Raw genomic sequence first — 13,784 nt, forward strand, 5'->3', positions numbered from 1 at the left:
GGGATTGAACTTGGGATTTCTGCAAACAGACCGTGTGGTCTTCCACTGTGCTATAATTAGGTGCATCATTATTTAGAGATGGCGAGATGGAAGCTAACAGAGAACGCATTGTCCTGAAGTGAATCCACAGGAGGAGGAGAGAAACTCAGGCATCATAGATCCAACTCCTTGTATGTGTGAAAGAGTTGGCAAAGGCTGCTTGCTCTTCAGTATCCACTGTCTACGTCTGCTGGGTGGGAGACAGAAAGAGTTAACCCAACCGTTTTGCCCAGTTCTACATTGCCATGAAATAGGGGGACCTCAGTGCAGTCTTTAAAGCCACCCACTCTTTGTACATGAGTATATTTCTCCGGCTGGAGCATTTGCAGACTGGCAAATCATGATAATGACATCTAATAAGCCAATAGTAATGGGAGCACTTCTGGCTGGAACCACCGTCCCCAACCTGGAATAATTAGCCTGCACTACGCACATCATCAGAGTTTTCTGGGCAATAATCCTTGCTTGATACGGTTGGCTGTTACATAAGGCCCTGTTGGAATGGCATCTTTTTTCATCACACGAGCCTTAAAGAAAATGATTATGATTGAGCTCATTATGCAATTTCTTTACCTGATTAGGGAAATTGCTCACAGTCAGTTTTCTTACATAATATGCTTAGCACTCCAGAGTAGCTCGTTAAGGGAAACAACATTGGCTGCCTTCTCCTCAGAATATGCTGCTGCAGAGGAACAAGTCAAGAGGTCCTCTTACAAGGGCTGCCGCTTGACATTTTAGTCCCTTAGGCACCTCCGTTCCTGGAAGTTATGGACCTCTCCTCTCCCATCACACCTGGTTTATGTGAGCTGCCAAATTCTGTGCCTTTGAGTATGTGCAGAGTGCCATGATTCCTCTGTTAGATAGCCACAGCTGGCCAGTATGTACCGGAGACTAGGCCAAAGGGACCGCCCTTTAGAAGAAGCCTGCATAACTTGTGGTCCACCACACCAAAAAGTTCCCACCTGCCTGGTGTGGCAGTATATCAGTGCCTTTGGAGAGTTGTGTGTGTGTGTGTGTGTGTGTGTGTGCGTGTGCGTGTGTGTGTGTGTGTGTGTGTCTACTGGAGACAGCAGTAGATCACCAGTGTCCAAGCAATGATTCTTCAACATCAACTTCACTGGACTGGTCATGTTGTTCGGATGTCTGATTATCGTCTTCCAAAGCAACTACTCCATTCCCAACTTAAGAATGGAAAGTGAAATACTGGCAGACAACAAAAGAGGTTTAAAGATGCTCTCAAGGAGAATCTTTAAAAAATATATATATAAGCACAGACAATTGGCAAACACTGGCCTGCAAGCGCTCCAACTGGAGAACAGCCTTTACCAAAGGCGTCGTGGACTTTGAAGAAGCACAAACTCAGGATGAAAGGGAAAAACAAGCTAAGAGAAAAGCACGGAAACCTATGTCCCCACTGTGGAAGGACGTGTGGATCCAGAATTGGCCTCCACAGTCACTTACGGATACACCGTTCATGGAAGACAATCTTACTCAGCTACGAGTGATTGCCAAAGACTGCAGGTGGCAAAAGCAGGAGGATCGGCAGGCCCTTGATGGACCACGATATGCAGATGGAGGATACAGGTATGTTTTGAAACACAAGCCATCACTAGCAGAAATGAGGTGACCAAAATGTCAGAACATTACAACTGAGTATATTTATTTCACTTAAGCCATGTATACACATAATGCTGTGTGAGAAAAGGGTGGGGAGGGGGTCCTTCCTTATATTTAGTAGTGGAAGTGAGCAGGTACAGTGGTACCTCAGGTTACATACGCTTCAGGTTACAGACTCCGCTAATCCACAAATAGTACCTCAGGTTAAGAACTTTGCTTCAGGATGAGAACAGAAATCGTGCTCCGACAGCGCGGCGGCAGCAGGAGGCCCCATTAGCTAAAATGGTGCTTCAGGTTAAGAACAGTTTCAGGTTAAGAACAGACCTCTGGAACGAATTAAGTACGTAACCAGAGGTACCACTGTACAAAGGTACCTTCAAGACTCCAATCAAGAGATTTACCCCACATAGACATACCTGTTTATTCCGCCACTGCCTCTTGAAATCCTTTGCAGCATGCTTTCAGTCTAAGAACACATGCTTCTTCCTGTGATCGGGCCTCTTACCTGCCACATTGGCAAGAATGCGCATGGACACCTCCTGAGTTGGGCCTCAGGGTCTGTTTCATTAACTGAAGGAACTTGCAGGCTTTATGGATCAGAACTTTATTCAGTTCTTGCTGTGCTCACACAAGTCCGCTCTCAGTAAGCTGCGGTGAGGAGGAAGACCACACTCGCCCCAATTTCTAGTCCCAACACTTCCTATTCTCTTTATAGATCCTGAGTTAGTTCCATTTGCTCTTGATACAGGGCTGGTCAGCCCGAGGCATTTCGTTCCCTGAGGTGGAGCGGCAAATCAGCCCCATCTCTTCCAAGCCAAGATGATTCTGCACGCGAGGCAGAAATTTTCAGAAGAGCCATTTCCCCTCCACAGCAGTGAAAATGCAACAAAACCACACAAAGTATTATTATTAAATTAACTACCTACCTTTCACCCTAGGGCCCCAAGGCAAGTTACAACAATTAAAACACAATATTACAAACAGTTTGGAACAACTTACAATCACAAAAATAGGGTGGGTCCTAAAAAATGTAATCTTAGGTGTCAAAAGCTGAGGTAAAGAGGTATATCTTCAGCGTTTGCCAAAAGCTATAGAAGGAAGATGCCAGATGAACCTCTGTGAGGAGTTCCACCGTTTAGGGGCTGCTCTCTTTCTGACCACTACCACCCCTGAACTTCTGAGGGTGGTGGGACTATAGAGGGCCCCCTCTGCTGAGGATGTGGGTAGAGAAAGAGGGGTGCTTTCAGGTATTTGGGGCCTGAGTTGTTAGGGCTTTCAACAGCGGTCAGTTTGCTGCCCTGTCATGACCCTGACCCTAGCAGGGCCAGCCCCCCAAAAGCCTGCAGTTTAACCTGACACACACAGCAAACACAGACCAGTGAGGGCAGCTCTCAGGATGTCATACAAGGAAATGCAAGCAGCTTTTCTCCTCAAGCCTGAAAAATAAAGAGAGAAAGATGTGATTGGAACAGACCTGTATTGCATGGAGCTAATGCATAAAAAAGGCATTCCGCTGCTGCCTCCACATACGCAAATGGCTTACATCTGAACTCCTAATCGCAGATGATAACCTTAGAAGGGGCCTCTGGAGTTTTCCAATCCAATTCCTGGATCAAAAGGCTCTCTGCACAATTTCCATATATGTATCTGATCTCAGCCCCAGTGCAGTAAACATTCCATGCAGTGAAGAGGGACTCTGCCGCACATTTTGTGTCGAGGTTAATGGGAAAGTGCATCTTTATGATTCACACAGATTCACACTCCCAAAGACCCCTGTGCTGCTAATTCATTAATCCTTGTATTGTGAGCTAAATTAATTTAACACTCCTCTACCGGGTGTGTACAGTTTTAAGCTTTAGTTTTAAGTTTTAAGTTTTTTAATCAAGGGCTGAATAGCAGCTTTGGGGATCCACCTTGAAAAGGTCATTGTCATTCACAAGCAGTTCTCAACATACCAAAACAGTGCTTTCCACTGGGCTGGTAGGGCATCAAGCTGTCAGAAGCAGGGTTAAAATGGAGCAAAAAGATACAGAAAATGTCTGTCTTTGGACATCTGTCCAAATAATGCTTGTCTTTGGACATCACCACATAATACAGTTTCTCATGTTGTGAATGAAACTAGTTTCTCCATGAACTCACATGCTCCCCAATCCATCTCTAGCACAGCCATGAGAAGGAACTTTCTTTCTGTTTAACGACAGCTTGCCATATCATCTAATCTCCAGCTGTGGTTAATTTTTTGGCTTTTTTGAAGCAAGCAAACTTCAAACAGTGGTTGATAAAGCTGGCTTGTTTCAGCAAACCGTTGTTAAGGCTAGAGATGTAAGAACACAGCGATTTCCATTCCTATCTGTATTTATCACAAAGACTCTCCTCCCTGGAAGGGAGGGGAGTGGTTGTGGGCGGGAGCCCGAGCCCCGCCTACCTCCCTCACCGGGCTGGCGCCGCCCCCGCCGGTGGGCAGCCAACCAGGTGACACCGGGGGGCGTTCCTTCAGCATACTATATGCTGCGGTGCCAGCCCTCTCCTCGGCCTCATTCACCATTCTCCCGTCGCGAGTCACCCACCCTCCACTCCCTTTAGCTTAGGGCCTCAAAATCTCTTTGGCCTTGCTATGGACCTTAGGTTGGTCGCCCTGGTTGCCCGGGGGGCCTGGTAGGAATTTTTCCATTTGGCATTAGGCTTTTGGTTTTTTCGCCTACCTCGTAGCAATCGTCACAACTTTCGTGGTATTGGTGGGTAGGTTAGGCATTGGAAATATGTGTTGTGGTGTAGAAGAGCTAGGTGTGGCCATCGCCTATGCCTTCAATATGTTGGGTATTCCGTTAAAGGAATCTGGCGGTCGTGTGTTCTGTCCGATGCCTGCTTGGCGGGAGGCCATGGCACGACCCTCGGTGACGTCAGGGGAGAGCCTATAGTTGGATGAGCATCAACAGGCTCCACCTACTGGTGAATAAACCCATCCGTTTTAGACATCCAATGCCTAAGCCAATACCTTTTCACTGCTGTAATCAATAAAGTTGTGGCCTTTTCTTGCCCATTAACCTTATATCTCGTGTCCTTTGTGTATTCATTTCACATCGCGGGGGTCGGGTCCTCGAACCACAATCATCACTGTCTCCCTTCCGCTGCAGTTTGGTTTCTGCCAAATGGTACATTATTCACCTCACTGTCCACTATTTAACTTAAATTACATAAGTCGTGTAACATGTAACTTACACTAATTTCAATGTAAAGGAAACAACAGCTCAATGTAAAAAAGACATTAATTATGTGTAGTCGAAACAAATAAAAAATTCCTTCCAGTAGCACTTTAGAGACCAACTAAGTTTGTTATTGGTATGAGCTTTCGTGTGGGGAGGGGTATTACTCAGAAGGGTGGTGGGAATGGGTGCTTGGCTGACAGGTGTGGTAAAACTATTGATGACTGTTAACGACTGCAATTGGTCTTACAGGAATAAACCATAGTTTATCCTGATGCCAACCAGTGATACCCAAGTAAGGTGCTGAGATTATCCATCCACAGTTCATTTTGCTTGGTCCTAATAAAGGTATTGCTTGGGACGCGGGTGGCGCTGTGGGTAAAACCTCAGTGCCTAGGACTTGCCAATCGTATGGTCGGCGGTTCGAATCCCCGCAGTGGGGTGAGCTCCCGTCTTCCGGTCCCAGCTCCTGCCCACCTAGCAGTTCGAAAGCACCCCTAAGTGCAAGTAGATAAATAGGTACCGCTTTATAGAGGGAAGGTAAACGGCGTTTCCGTGTGCTGCGCTGGTGCTGGCTCGCCAGAGCAGCTTCGTCACGCTGGCCACGTGACCCGGAAGTGTCTGTGGACAGCGCTGGCTCCCGGCCTCTTACGTGAGATGAGCGCACAACCCTAGTGTCGGACAGGGGTACCTTTACCTTTACCTTTAATAAAGGTATTACCCAATTGTGGACTTTGGAGATTTCCCACCCTAATGGATTAACATGAGTACTTTTGCTTTTGGGGGGATTATCAGGCATCCCTGTGCAAGACCAAAAATAGATCACTGGTAAAATTTACCAGATACAAGCTTGGGAATCACTGCATTTCAATTCTTTTGTGAATTCAGCATCAAAGTTGTAAAAGGGGGGTGAGTGCTTCTGAAATACTCTTTGCTGCCCGTTACAGTGACCGCTGAAGCATCACACAAAAAAAGGAATCTCTGATGTGTTTGTTACTTGAACAGCATGATGAGTTTTCATCAACTGGAGTTTCATGGTGTCCGTAACCAATTCTGCCTTTTAGAGGTTGCACGCAAAGTGTGCATCAGCATCAGTGCCTATTATCAATGGAAGGGAGTGACGCATCCCCACTGAATGTTTGGAGGGTTACAAGATCACCCGAGGCATGTTGCAAACAGCAAGGAGGGGCACTATCATCCCTGATGGGAAAACCAGGCCTTGGTGGACAGGCTGACTCCAGCTACCACGTGAGTCAGAATGGATGACTAAAAGACAGCAACACACTGATGCAGGCAAAACAGTTACTAAGCAGCTGGTCCAGAATAGTTTCCACCTTCCAAAAGCCTAAATCCGGAAACCTTTGCAGTGCCAGAAATTTAGACGCTGACAACCGAACCTGCTGGAACCTATGCAAGGCAGAGCAAACAAGTGAGCAATGATAAAAATCAGTGAGTAAGACCAAGCCCAAACCAGCAGATTTAGTTTTTTTGTATTATTTTTCCAGAATCGGTTACCAATATGCACGCCAAGTCTGAACTGTTACTGCACTCCTCCTGTTCCTGGCTTTCTCACACTGCACCATTAAACTGGGCCCAGGCTTCTGAGCCCTTCGTCTGAAGAATCAAAGCACCATCATGCTCTGCTTTCTCCTATCCATGGCACAGCACATGCTTTGTGCATGGAAAGTGTGAGGTTCAATCCTTAGCATCTCCAGGCAGGGCTGGGAAAGACACCTGCCTGGAACCCTGGAGAACTTCTGCCAGTCAGCGTAGACAGTACTGAATTAGATGGACCCATGGGCTTGAGTTACCATGATGTAGCTTCCTATATTACCTGTGTTACTAAGCCTCCCAGCACCCCAGCTGAATTCACTGTTGTTGTTCAGTGGTTTAGTCGTGTCCGACTCTTCGTGACCCCATGGACCAGAGCACGCCAGGCACTCCTGTCTTCCACTGCCTCCTGCAGTTTGGTCAAACTCATGCTGGTAGCTTCAAGAATTCATTACCATGGCTTTAATCATTTGGCAATACAGTGGTACCTTGGTTCTCAAATGTAATCCGTTCCAGAAGCCCTTTCGACTTCCGAAAATGTTTGACAACCAAGGCGCGGCTTCCGATTGGCTGCATGAGCTTCCTGCACTCAGTCGGAAGTCGTGGAAGCCGCGTCAGATGTTTGGCTTCCAAAGAATGTTTGCAAACTGGAACACTCACTTCCGGGTTTGTGGCATTTGGGAGCCAAAATGTCCGACTCACAAGGCGTTTGGGATCCAAAGTACGACTGTATCCCCGTTTGAAGATGGTCCCTAAAAACAACCAATGGTTTCCAAAATTCTGATTTTAATGTGGGCCTTAAAAGATCCAGGGTGGTATTCAATGGACCTAATTTAGCAGCGTTCATTAATTTCCCTGGGTCTACTCTGAGTAAAACTTAGCTGACTACTATATCCAATGATTTCCTGTGGCTATTCAGAAAGAACCAATGCCCTGAAATGGCCATTCAGTGTCCATCTTGCTAATACGTCCCCTTTGAGAGTTTGGGGGCAGGTTCTGTTTAATATAATTTAGTGGTTTTTATGCAGCAACTCATCGTGGTAGGAATCATCATCTCCAGTGGGGAACTCCTACAGAGAGAATGTATGATCTGTTCACCTGAAGCCTCTGCATCACCCATGTGCAAATCATTTCAGACATTGCAATGGGAATGCAAAAAGCAGACCCCCTAGTTACCTGTGCATCCATTGTCAATGATTCTCGTGCGGTGACCGTTTTGTTGTGGACACACACTAAGGTCATCATCACACATGAGGATTGAATCAGTTCCACTGCAAATGTCAAGCCAGCGTTGACCAAGATGTATATCGTCTGTGTCTTCTATTTCATCCTCTGCATGAATAATACGCCAGCCACATGAGAGCTATTTAAATGCATTTTTTCACGATACACATGAAAATACCTTAGGAGCCAGTTTGCAAATTACACAGGAATGGAGAAGCAGCAGCATGAGTGACAGTCTGCTCCTATGGGTTTTCACTCAGGAATAAGATCCATTAATGGTGTGGTGTAGTGGTTAAGAGCGGTAGTCTCGTAATCTTGGGAACCGGGTTCGCTTCCCCGCTCCTCCACATGCAGCTGCTGGGTGATCTTGGGCCAGTCACACTTCTTGAAGTCTCTCAGCCCCACTCACCTCACAGAGTGTTTGTTGTGGGGGAGGAAGGGAAAGGAGAATGTTAGCCGCTTTGAGACTCCTTAAAGGGAGTGAAAGGCGGGATATCAAATCCAAACTCCTCTTCTTCTTCTTCTTCTTCTTCTTCTTCTTCTTCTTCTTCTTCTTCTTCTTCTTCCAAGTAAGTACGCATAGGTTTGTAGCCAGAGGTGTACCATTTCTCCTTTCTTCCAAGTAAGGGATGAACCGACTCTAAGCATTGGATTGAAATAAAATACAGCAGGGTGAATTATGGGTTAAGATTCTGGTTTTTATTTTCTGGCCCAAATGTAGCTTTTATTTATTATCAGATGGCGGTATGGCTTCAGAATGTTTCATTATACAACCTTAATCTTCCCCCCTGCCTGCACAAAAAGAGATTATCAGGGTTTGTTTCATGTATACTCAGATTGGATAATTGGGGTCTCTGAGCGTATATTGGGGGGGGGAATTCCTTTAAAGCTGCATGCAAGAGCAGTATTTGAGTGCTCAGAAGACCATAAATTCTGCTATTTTATTTCCATAATCAGTTTGACCTTGTAGTGAATGGGAGCAACATTTGAAGTTCCCTCAGATTGAAAGTGGGGGAGGGGGCAACCACTTGTGTAGATGAGTCGAAAGGGGCAGAAAATTGCTTTCCAAAATGTCCAGATGAAATAAATATGAGGTTTTGGTTATTTTAAGCTTAGGAATGACTCTGAAAGTTGGCTTCCATCCCTATGACTTTACGGTGGCATTCAGCTTTGACCAAACTGTCAGATACAGCAGCTACTCATGAGCACATCCTCTTGTTATCAACTGCTGCCGTTTTCCTACTACATGGGGATTTTAAAAGCTCATGGGCCAGATCTCAGACTCCTCTTCTGGGACACATTAATGGCAATACAATTCATTTTTGCCTTTGGCTAACCATTTCAATATGCGAACAATTGCATGCTATTTGCAGGAATTCCTTGCGAACGAAGGAGCGAGTGCCATTTCACCGTGTCTTTAATGAGAAGGCATAGATACAATCTTTTGCAGGTAACACTGGTTATTTTTCCCTCACTTTCCTCGCTCTGCATTAAGGTGACATCTGCTGGGAGATGTGGGTATGAAAGGTACTCATTCACGTTCCCTAGAGACGCCTGTTCCCCTAAGCAAGCATTTCTTGACCATTGTTGTGTAAAATGACAGTCCCAACCTCTACTCGGATGGAGAACAATACAGCTGGAGTTGCTTGTGCCTTTCCCCATTCTTGTTGATGGCAGGCAGCTATGTATTCCAAAGGAGATAATTTCTCTACCATTTGATCAAACGATGAGCCATACTTTCCTACATCCTTTAAGGCAAAAGCAGCATCAAACTTCTTCAGCAGAAGACAAATGCTTCAACTATTGACCTGGGACTATCTGTATTTTCTGGTACCTGCCCCTGGTAAATTGCTTCCTCTAGTGTAGTTTGTGTTTGGGGGAAGAATTTGACATTTTTAATCCTTTAACTGTGGCTCATATGTGAATGCATGTACTAGAGTTGCCCTTTATGGGGGTTTTGGTTCTCTCCTCAGCGCCTCTAGAGCTACAGTTAAATCTCTGAGTGCTGACCCCAGTGTACAGACATATTAAAAAGTGCACACGAATGAAGACCAGTGCCATGTTGTTGAGCTTTAGAATTGGGAAAACTCCACAAACACACACAGAGGAAGAGAAATAGCACATTTTTTTTACTATCTCTACAAACATCCCTTTGACTGTTGGCTAGGAGTCCTAAATAAAGTGGGGCCTTCCCACTTCGTCTGCTTCCTTTTCCCCAAAGCTTGTCTTTCAACAGCAGCAAGGAGGAGGAGGACAGATGCTCCTTATTTACAGTGGTACCTCTGGTTAAGAACTTAATTCGTTCTGGAGGTCCATTCTTAACCTGAAACTGTTCTTAACCTGAGGTACCACTTCAGCTAATGGAGCCTCCTGCTGCTGCCGTGCCGCTGCCACTCAATTTCTGCTCTCATCCTGAAGCAAAGTTCTTAACCCGAGGTACTATTTCTGGGTTAGCGGAGTCTGTAACCTGAAGCGTCTGTAACCTGAAGCGCCTGTAACCCAAGATACCACTGTATTTATTTATTTATTGCAGTTACATTGCACCATTCCTCCAAGGATGTCAAAGTAACACACACACCCCTACTCATTTTATCTTCAGAACAACCCAGTGAATAGGTTAGTCTAAGAGACAGAATGACTGACCCAAGGTGAGTGGGTGAGCCTTATAGCTGAGTGGGGATTTGAACCCTGGTCTCCCGGGTGCTAGTCCAAGACTCTAACCAGGACCCCACACTTGATCCACCACACTGGCTTCATGAGGCCCCAAAACTTTATGAGCCAGAAATTCTCAGTAAGATATTTGGGATCTTCATTTTTGGCTGGGCTTCCGGTCCTTGCTAAGTGCACATTTACATGCAGCAGCTAGTGATATTCATTGGGAATAAGCATCTTTTTGCTTTCATGCCATGTGGCAAGACCCAGGCTGTGGCTAACTTGAGTTGTTCCTTGGTTGTTCAAACGTAAAGTATCAGGACGCTGCTTCCACTCTGTTCCCCCAACGCCTGCCAAATTAAATAGTTCATTGTTGCTGAATGTGCTTGAGTTGCAGCTATTCTGAGTCTTATAATGAGAGCAACAGATCACCTGTGGAATACAAACAAGTTCAGAAAACTGCCAGGAATGGGAACTAACAGCTCTGGCCTCAGAAGCCTACAGCAAAGGGGCTGACTGCATATGAAATGACACTGGGCCCAGCAAATGTGGGGAGGACAATTGAGGAGGACATTTTGAAAGGCTAGTCCATGCATTAGGCAGAGCGAGGCAGCTGCCTCAAACAGCTGGCGCTGGCTGCCATGAAAGGGCAGGAGAATGTGAGTTACTTAATTTATTGTTGCTTATTTATACTCCTGGGGGTGAGGGGTAGCAAGGCTTTGTGGGGTTTGTGCCACAAGTGCCAAAATCACTTGGCTGGCCTTGGCTACTCTTAGAAAGTAAGAAAAGCTCTGTTGGGCCTATCTCAGGCATAGGCAAACAGATGTTTTGGGACTACAACTCCCATCATCCCCAGCTAACAGGACCAGTGGTCAGGGATGATGGGAGTTGTAGTCCCAAAACATCTGGAGGGCCGAGTTTGCCTATGCTTGACCTATCTAGTCCTTCACCACGCTCTCAGGGTGCCAAATGCCCACAAGCAGGACCTCTTCACCTTGGGGTTGAGGGTGGAAATGATATGCTATTCTACCTCAGCCAGCAAAATGTCTTAGGCCAGCCCGCCTCCCATTTCCCATAGCATCCAACCAGAGCCTTCTGGAAAGGCCGCTAGCAGGACTGTCTGCTGCTGCTGCTATTCTCCAGTGAAATCCTGCCTCTGAACTTGGAGTCGACAGAGCCACCATCCATGACTAACACCCATATTCTCCATTTCCGCCTTTCGTGAACCTGTTAACAGCCTAGAAGCCTTGCCCCTCAAAGAGCTGTGAGTTGGATAAATCCAGTTCCTCCTTGTCCCATTCCCAATTCTGAAGCAGCTGTCTTAGACACTTTTGCCACGATGATTTGGGATAAATACGCTCAGACCAGCCCATTAAATGTGCCGTGATGCGCGTGACTCAGCGTCTTTGGAGCAAAATGCTTCCCAGGGCTACTCCTCGGGTGGGGCATTTACGCACCATCCCTTGCTCAGAGCTGTACCCAATGACAGGATCTACCCTGTGGTTTTTAATTAAGTAACTGCTAAGATGCAGGCAGCCTCTCATCAGCGTCTCCTCCCCAAGACGGAGCGCCAGCGTGCCAATGATTATAAGCCCCTTAAGGAGAATGTGTTCCCCTTCAGGACTTATAATCATTTTTATAGTGGCGCTTGTAGACTCTTGCACTTTAATGAAACTATAAGCACAATTACTCTGCCTGACAGTGGACAGGGCATCGTGCTTCAAAAGCAGTAGAGCAGGTACACGAAAGCTTCAGGGAAATAATCGGCTTCCTCTCGCTCGTTCCGTGTCTCTTGGAGCACGACCCAAAGTTAAGAATTAGATGTTCGGAAGCAATGCAGAAGTCACACTTGCCCCTGTGATTTAAAGCACAAAATGGAGGAGGGGCATATCCCTATCCTTAACTCTCTTTGCATCCCCTTCTCCCAGCCTGGCAATCTGCTCCCAGTGAGCCGTGGGGAAAGCCTAACTTTAGGCCTGTCGAAAGATTCAAGAGCCCTGCTGCTCCTTCTTCAGGTGTGCTAAGAGGCCAGCTGCCTGCCTTGCCCTCTCCCAATTTACATTTGCCATTCAGAAAATTGCTCCCAGGCGCAGAGTTAACTCCTTGGCACGTCCATCCCAGCCCCGTGTGTAACTGCAGAATGTTGTGTGCTTGGCCAATCTACGTGGCTGGTGAGAACTAATAAGACGTGTTGTTGCCGACATCTGTGGCGATGACAAAACCCATTAAAACGCATGGCGCTTTGTGGAGTTTTGTAAGCTGAACGCTTCCTGTGTCAAGGAGTTTTATTGTATTCACTATTCAGCAGAGGGAGAGGCATGGGTAAGAAGGGATGAATGTGCTGGGTTGGGCACCACTGAGGGGTAGAATCAGACTCTGGAGAATTAAAGAGTGCAAATGAACGGCTGCTTTGTGGTCCCAGGTGGGGAGGTGCTGTTCCTCCTTTGTGATGTTGGGCTGTGTGTGTGTGTGTGGTGTAAGTTGACCACACCCACTTTGCATCATTCATACCCACCACTGGCCTTATGGCCCTCCAAGGGTTGTTCAACAGGTAATGTGGCCCTGGGATCAAAAAGGGTTAGCTGCTCTTGGCTTAAGCCAAAACCTTCATGGCCTGTCATTCTTTTTAAAAAAACAACTTTGATAAAGAAAACAGAAGACCTATCTTCTCCCAAAGTTAAGTCTGCCTTCCCTTGTTTCACGAGCAAGTACAATGTTCGACTAGGGCCAGTGGGGCATGGATTCAAGTTCCCACTCAGCTTACTGGGTGACCTTTGGGCAAGCCACACTCTCTCTACCTCACAGGGTTGTTGTTGGGATAAAAGGTTAGAGGGGACAGATCATGTACGCTGCCTTGAATTCCTTGGAAGAAAGGCAGGATGTAAATGTAACAAAGAAGATTTCGGGCATAGGGAGAGGGACAGTCCAAACTGAGTACATTGATGATGGGGGTGTTGACTCTTTCACGCCTGCGCTGCAGTCAAAATGGAAATCCCACCCACCCTCAGCTATTGCCCCAAGAGGAACAAACAGCATGCCTCACCTGGAATGTGACACATGTTAAGGGGTTTCTAATGGTCCCTTAGATAAGGAAACAAGATCCAGGTACCTGGAATTCCTCCTGAAGCAAAGAAGAGAAAAGCTTCATACAGACAGCATGCGAAAGTAGCCTGTTATGCTAAGGCAAAGCACAAGGAAATGTATTTGAGCAAGCTCTCATTTAGCTGTCAGGTGCTTTCCACCATTCCTTTCCCATCAATGTTAATTACCAGGGCATTTGCATTTAAAAGAAAGTTGCTGTCCTTCGCAGAAATTCTGCCCCTCCCACCTTATTCATGCAGCAGCACCAGAAGCCAGAATGTTGTACACAGTCTTGCATTTGGCCCCTTTGGAGGGTGGAGGTGTGGATTAGGAAAGTTTCGCTGCTGGGCGCAAGGAGATATGCTGGCATCCAGAAAGTCCCCCCCACAAAAATACTTCGGCATGTCACCTTTGTCC

The 13,784-nt window shown here is 46.4% G+C and overlaps 1 long non-coding RNA gene across 1 annotated transcript; it reads right to left on the reverse strand.

Moving 5' to 3' along the window:
* Positions 1–2,244: 2,244 nt before the first annotated feature.
* LOC310757883 lies at positions 2,245–13,457 on the reverse strand. Its single transcript, XR_014545538.1, has 3 exons — positions 13,330–13,457; positions 7,587–7,742; positions 2,245–3,092 (listed from the first exon to the last, which is right to left on the reverse strand). It is a non-coding gene; the product is annotated as an uncharacterized lncRNA (long non-coding RNA).
* Positions 13,458–13,784: the final 327 nt, after the last annotated feature.

Source organism: Podarcis filfolensis, assembly GCF_964270895.1.
Source record: "Podarcis filfolensis genome assembly, chromosome: 2".
Taxonomy (NCBI): Eukaryota; Metazoa; Chordata; class Lepidosauria; order Squamata; family Lacertidae; genus Podarcis; species Podarcis filfolensis.